At 33.8% G+C, this 7,500-nt stretch overlaps 1 protein-coding gene across 2 annotated transcripts in view; it reads right to left on the bottom strand.

Moving 5' to 3' along the window:
• The window catches only part of LOC106869440 (small ribosomal subunit protein bS16m), a 430,651-nt gene that overhangs the window by 202,415 nt on the left and 220,736 nt on the right, over window positions 1-7,500 (bottom strand). The gene's annotated exons all lie outside the window — the stretch shown is intronic.

The raw sequence follows: 7,500 nt of genomic DNA on the forward strand, positions 1-7,500 counted from the left end.
GTTTCTGCCAGCTTACCGCCTTGGCTTCTTTCAGTTTCTGTCTACCAAATCTACTCACAAGGTTTTGGTCAGCCTGAGGTTATAGCAGAAGACATTTGCCCAAGGTGCCACACAGTGGGACTGAACCTGGAACCATGTGGTTGGAAAGCAACCTTCTTACCACATAACCACACTGAGCATTGAACATACAAACACTATAGAATAGTGAATGGGGCAGACAATACAACAGTTAGAAGTCTAGTTGCCTTATCAGTCAGTAAGATACTGTATTGATATGCAGATGCATCAAACAAGTGCACTGAATATAAACTCATCTGTATTTTTACATTTGTTAGAATTTTGCGAAACCAAAACAAATAACATACAGGTGTGTATAACATTTATGTGTGTGCAAACATGGAACAGCACTGGCTGTAATATTCTGTCTAAAAAAAAAACATCTCAAAGAGATTTGTGTATTAAAACACAGAGTTTCACTCAGAATACCTGGCATGGTGTTTCAACATGATTTGGTCAAGTGACCCACTGGCATTTTTAACCTGTGTTTCTGAAATGTTTCACAGAGACATAATACTTATAACTTTTATTATGTGTATAAATACCATTCCATGTTTTTTTTATACACATTATAAATGTTATTATATTAACTGGTATTTTAATTTAAGGCTGTTTCAGATTCTTATATTAATTCAAAATAGATAAATTTAATCCAATTTGTTCTTTGCACATGTGCTACAAATATGCAAATTTCAATGGTCAGCTCAACAAAGAATCAGAATTTATTGATTTATTTAGTAAACATTTGTAAGAATAAAAGTGTTTCTATCATGAACATCCAATCCCTTTTATGGATTGGAATCAGAGATTTTTTCCTACATTGATAAAAGCAAAAGCATTCCAACCATAACCTTCCGTTTTTTTAAAGAAATCTGAAATTATTTTCTAAATTTTAGAAATATGACCATCCTTTCTTATGGTCTTTGTCTTTAGTTCAGATCTTTTTTATTACTATCAAGAACAAAAGCACTCCAATCATGACCATCTCATCTTTTTTTACTCCCCAATTTAAATTTCAACTCAGAGTTCACAAATCAAAATTAATAAGTGAACAATATAGAACAAAATTTTAAAATTTAAATGCAATTTATAATAAAACAATTTAATGTGTATCATTACAACATAAAACAATTCACAATGAATGCAAATTATAAAGAACAACATGAGATCCCCTTGCCACCATGCATAAAAAATGCATAGGACAATACAATTCAAAATAGCAGAGCTCAGCAAAACACACACACACACACACACACACACACACACACACACACATACATAAGAGAACCACTGACAGAGAACTACCAGGTACTCAGAGATGGTAAGATAGATGGATGGACTTACTGAAGCATTTTACTCCCTATGTCTGGAACATAGATCACCAACTTTTCTCCAGTATTCTCAGTTCTGGGTTTCGCTCAAGTCTTGGTTTTGAATAGTCATCAATGCTTCAGTAACTTGGCATTTTTTTTCTAGGCAATGGTTGTGAACCTACACAAACCCATTTTCACCCCAAGGAGTGAGTGGTTCATATTAGTCTGGCCTCTGTCCTTTGACATGTCCAGCATAGGAAGCTCTATTAGGAGCTTGCACTCTCAGGGTCATTGAGTCCCACAAGCCACTACACTGCAGCAAAGACTGAGCCTCGTGGTAATAGGTAGATGGACTGCATATGGCTAAGCAGAGAAACTGGAAGTGGTTCTTCCTATATTGTAATATTTAAAATTTTGAAGGCAGCAAGCTGACAGAATTATTAGCATGCTGGGCAAAATGCTTAGCAGTATTTCGTCCATCTTTGCATTCTGAATTCAAGTTCCACTGAAGTCATCATTGGGGGGTCATCATGGATGAACCTTTCCATTCTTGTAAATCTTTTTTTTAATTATTATTATTATTATTATTATTATTATTATTATTATTATAGTTATTATTATTATTATTATTATTATTATTATTATTAAGGCAGTGAGCTGGTAGAATTGTTAGCATGGCAGGCAAAATGCTTAGCAACATTTCATCTGTCTTTATATTCTGAGTTCAAATTCTACTAGGGTTGACTTTTCCATTCATCCTTTCATGGTCAATAAATTAATTTCCAGAGCAACACTGGGGTTGACGTAGTCGACTAGTCCCCTCTACCAAATTTCAGGCCTTGTGCCTATAGTAGAAAGGATTATTATTATTATTATTATTATTATTATTATTATAATACATTAATATATTCAACTTAGTGCCCTCATCTTGTTAGGTATAGTCACAAAGCCTTGGTTGTTATACCTTCTGATATACCAACTTCAGATACCTGCCATATCCATGTTCTTGGAGTTTCAAAATAAACCCTTTATTAAATCCATAGAGCTAGATTGCCCTCATTCTATTATCCATACCAGATATTCTATTAGTTTTTCTCCTATTTGTGATGCCATTTGCTCTTTCTGTTTGCACCAAAGTGTATATGGTGTCACTGACCCAAGGACTGAACTCTTTCCTGCTCTGATAACATAACAGCATAAGTCAGGCACCTGAAGAAGGCCGAAGGATAAAAATGACAGAAATGCTGTGATTATGAAGACCAAGACTAGAGTGGGTATATTAGTGTTTAATGCATAAATACTACTAATATACAACTATTTCTGCACCGAAAGTTTTTTTGTTTTGTTTTTTTCTTTTTGTGGGGGGTGTTTGAAATGTGTGAATAGCACTTAATACCTTATAGAAGTTTGCCAAAATGAAGTGTGTTTTTAGATGGCATACTGCATCAGTATTACTTTGGTAAGAAAGAAACTCATATTGCATTCTCATTCTATCTCTCAAACTAGACATGGACAAAGTCAACATCAAGAAATCAAACTAAATACACACATACAAGAAAATATATATACATACATGTATATATGCATATATATATATATATATATATATATATATATATATATATATATATATATATATATATATATGATGTGTGTGTATATATATATATATATATATATATATATATATATATGATGTGTGTGTGTGTGTGTATGTATATATATATATATATATATATATATATATACACACAGACACACACATGTAGTTATATGTGTGAAATATACTCTTGAACCGTCTAAAAACTAATTGGCACTTGCAACCATTTGTTAACGTCTCACAGTGTGTATAAAAACAATGATCAGTAATGGTGAGAAATTACTCTCACCAACTCTGGTCGTCCATCATTAACCAACAGAAGAGAAAAAAGAATTTTTCACCCACACATGTTCTAGTTTTATATTCTATCTGTTATTGATTGAGGGGGATGACAGACAGATATAGAAATTCCTTGGTAGGGATGTGTTGTGGGGAAGGAGGTTGCAAAGAAACTGGCTGGTAGGAGAGGAAGGAAGGAAGGAAGGAAGGAAGGAAGGAAGGAAGGAAGGAAGGAAGGGAGGGAGGGAGGGAGGGAGGGAGGGAGGGAGGGAGGGGGGGAGGGAGGGAGGGGAGGAAGGGAGGGAGGAAAGAAAGAAAGAAAGAAAGAAAGAAAGAAAGAAAGAAAGAAAGAAAGAAAGAAAGAAAGAAAGAAAGAAAATAAAGAAAGAAAGAAAGAAAGAAAGAAAGAAAGAAAGAAAGAAAGAAAGAAAGAAAGAAAGAAAATGGAGAAAGAAAAGGAGAAAGAAAAGGAGAAAGAAAAAGGATAAAGAAAAGGAGAAAGAAAAAGGAGAAAGAAAGAAAAAGGAGAAAGAAAGAAAGAAAGAAAGAAAGGAAGAGAGAAAGAAAAAAAGAGAGAAAGAAAGAAAGAGGGAAAGAAAGAAAGAAAGAAAGAAAGAGGGAAAGAGAGAAAGAAAGAAAGAAAAAGTCAGCATAGTGTCAGAAAGAAGATCAAATCACCAGTATGCAGTAAAAATCCCATGAGTCAGAAAGAACTGGCAAAAAACAAATATATATATGTGTGTGTGTGTGTGTACAAATTGAAGCTTGTTTGGTGAGTCTATGTGACAGCACCCATGCATTATCACTGTTGTATTGCCAGAGATGATCCAACAACAAAGAATAATTTCTTCTGTATACGATATTAATTTTGTGTTGATTCTCTGTGTGAAAGAGACAGACAGAAATTAGCAGAAAGAGTTGGGGATTAAAAGATAAGAAAAAGAATGCTTATGGAAAAGAAAAATTAAGGAAGTAGTTAGGAGAGACAAATATTCTTGTAATTTGCACATTTTCAGAAGGATTGATGCATTTTAATATTCACCATTTTTAATTGGATTTCAATAATTCATAAAGTAAAACATTAAATATAATATTCCAAGCGGTATGTTAAATGTATAATTATTTATATATTCTTTCTCCTGTTAATATAAAATAAAGGAAGTTCAACTTTTACTCCACTCCACCCAATAAAGGATAGAATATCTTTTTGATTTGTTATTCATTTTATTTCATTTTACCATATTTTTAAACATACTGGGTAAAGGGTGAAAAAGTAAAGACCTCTTTTGGTCATGAATGACCATGGGGTTGCACCTAGGAAGTTCCCTTCTGAGGTACAAGTCCAAGCAGGGTTGTTTATGCAAGACCAGCAGTCACCCATACATACCAGTCTCCCTTCTCCATGCCACTTACGTTGTCCAAGGGAAAAGCAAAGGTTGATACAGCTTGGCACCAGTGTCATTGCAACTCATTTCTACGGATGAGTGAACTGGAGCAACATGAGCTAAAGCGACTTGCTCAAGAACACAACACAAAGCCCGACACACCAACCACTGAATCAAGCATGTAAGCATTCAAACATCATATCACTGTCTTTCCAAATCCTGTTGCATTTCTCATGGAATTTTTGGACCCCCAAAGTCATCTCTGTGTACAAGTCGATCTACCTGTTTTGGCTGTAAATTTTTGTCTGAAAAGTTTGACTTTTATGCCAGAAAATACAGTATCTTTATAGAAGTTAAGAACTAGACAAAGCTTGTATACCAACTTGGTTTTTAGCAGGGTATCATAAACTTCATTTGAATTCTGTTCTTAAGGAAAGGAAGACAGGGCCACAGACTACATAATGATACAGGATAGATACATACATTAATGGAACAAGCTTCCGAAGTAATTCATATGGGTTTTAGTGTTTTAAGAGGTTTGTAGCAGACCCCTATTGGAGAAAGCTTTCAGAGAGACTATTTTTTGTAGCTACTTTCCAGAAGGAAAGAAGCTACAGAAAATGCAATATATCAGCAGGTTTTGGAGTTGTCTAGCCTTCTGAGTTATTTACTTCAGAAAATCAAAAGGCATAATACTGAGCAATGTTAAATTACCATTAAAACACTCAGATGGATTTAGTGTTCAGGCCTTCAATTCAAATGAGATGTAATCAACAATGATAACTTTTAAGAAGTTATTTAAAAGAAAAAAATACTGCATAAATAGAACTTGCAAAGCAGGAAAAAAAAAAAATCACATTTTCTAAAAATGGCTTCCCTTTGTAAAGAGCTTCATTTATTTTAATTCTTAGACATCCTGAATGAAATGCAGGTGATTATGACAACTAATTAGATAAAATTGGAAATATACCTATCAGATTTTCTCTACAAGCCACAAATTGATTTAATATTATGTGAAAACCAATTTTTTTTTTCAATAGAGAGAAATATAAATAACTTGCTTTCTTAAAATAATTATAAACAGTTCACTAGATGATGAATTTGCCAAGCCCTTTAGAATTTAGAAAATAGAAACTGATCAACAAAATATTAAAAGAATGCCACTGTCCATACAATCGTTATTTTTTTCAGTAATGTAATGACTATGAAATACAATGAAAACTAGTTTGAATACAGAGAAAGTTAGTTCAATCATAGTTAAAAGCTCATAGTTGTTGATTAAGCCCAGAACAGTCCTTATCCCAAGGAATTATGATGGAAGATGGGTTACAACCATGACCATTTCATCTTCTTGCTTCTAACAGTGTACCTAGTACTAGATTATCCAAAGTGTCCTTCTTTTTAGAATGATAGGAGAGTAGGGTTTGAGATTCATTTGGCTATTATTTCTAGCAATCTCAAGTAACTACATGAGGCTCCCATTTTAGCTCAAAATCTAGTAAAGCATGGTAGTGTGCTGTGATAAGAATAGCTATGTAATGTTTTGGACATGTCTCTTCATCAGGGAATAATGGACCTTACTTCCAAATGTTATATATATATATATTCTCTACGACATACATCAACATACCTCATTTTTGTCTTTTTAGTGAACTGACTTTCACTTATGTAGACCAGTAAGAATCAATCACCTATTTCTCGTTTATTACATTTGATACTTCAATAACAATTTGCTTTTGAAAGGTTTCATTTCGTTTATGTATCTAGGCATATTAATAAAGTATAGTAGAATTCATAGTGAGGCAGAAACGAAATCAACACCTCAGAATACAAGAAATCGCAATGATTGCCAGTTTAGGAAATTTTATTCCCACATTCCATTAACTGGCTATCTCACACATAATAATGGTTTTTAGCTATCAAAATGAAGCATAATTTGCAGCAACCATAACTTTTACTTGGTTTTCAGAGAAATCTCCACTTTTACATTATTGCTCTAATCTTTAGGTTCAAGAAAACATGGAAGCTTCTACATAGTTACTCAACCTGCTAAGCATAGCAGCTGTATGTTCATGGGTAGACCCCCTTTGATCATGAGTCTCTGTGATCAGAGTTAACTTTGGCCTAAACAATGGTCTTCTAGAAGAACACAACAAGCAGTATACAAACCACTAGTAAGAACTTAGTATATTTTTTTATCTATTATCCTCTCTCTGTTTTATTCATTGGACTCTGGCAATGCTGGGACAGCCTTGAAAGGTTTAGTCAAAGACATTGACTCCAGTACTTCCTTTTTAAGTTTGGTACTTACTCTATTAGTAAGTTTTGCTGAACTGCTAAGTTACAAAGACATAAACAAACCAATAACTGCTGTCTAGCAATGGGAAGACACACACATATATTAATGTTTGTTTCTATGTTCAGTTATAACAAAAATAGTTTTACATTAATCTGATGTGTTACTCTTTACTTTTGTAGAATACAAATTTATCATTCTTATACAAAAATGGTGTTGGGAGTGACTTCAAAGTTTCAACCAGCTAAGCCATTGTTAGATACACACACACACAGGCACACAAAATAGGCTTTCACACTGTTCCCATCTGCCAAATTCACTCCCAAAGCATTGGTCAGCCTGAGACTATAATAAAAGACACTTGCCCAAGGTACCACACAGTGGGACTGAACCTGAAGCTATTCAGTTGGAAAGAGAACTCCTTAACCACACCTTAAAACATTTTATATATAATTTGACTGTGCGTTATACTGCCATTCATATGCCATATATGTAACCACAAAAGCAATTTATCACTGCTTATTTACATATCAGTGCCGGTATGGCTGTGTAGTAAGAAGGTTGCTTCCC

The sequence above is a fragment of the Octopus bimaculoides genome, chromosome 2 (genome assembly GCF_046866305.1).
Source record: "Octopus bimaculoides isolate indiv1 chromosome 2, ASM4686630v1, whole genome shotgun sequence".
NCBI classification, from domain to species: domain Eukaryota; kingdom Metazoa; phylum Mollusca; class Cephalopoda; order Octopoda; family Octopodidae; genus Octopus; species Octopus bimaculoides.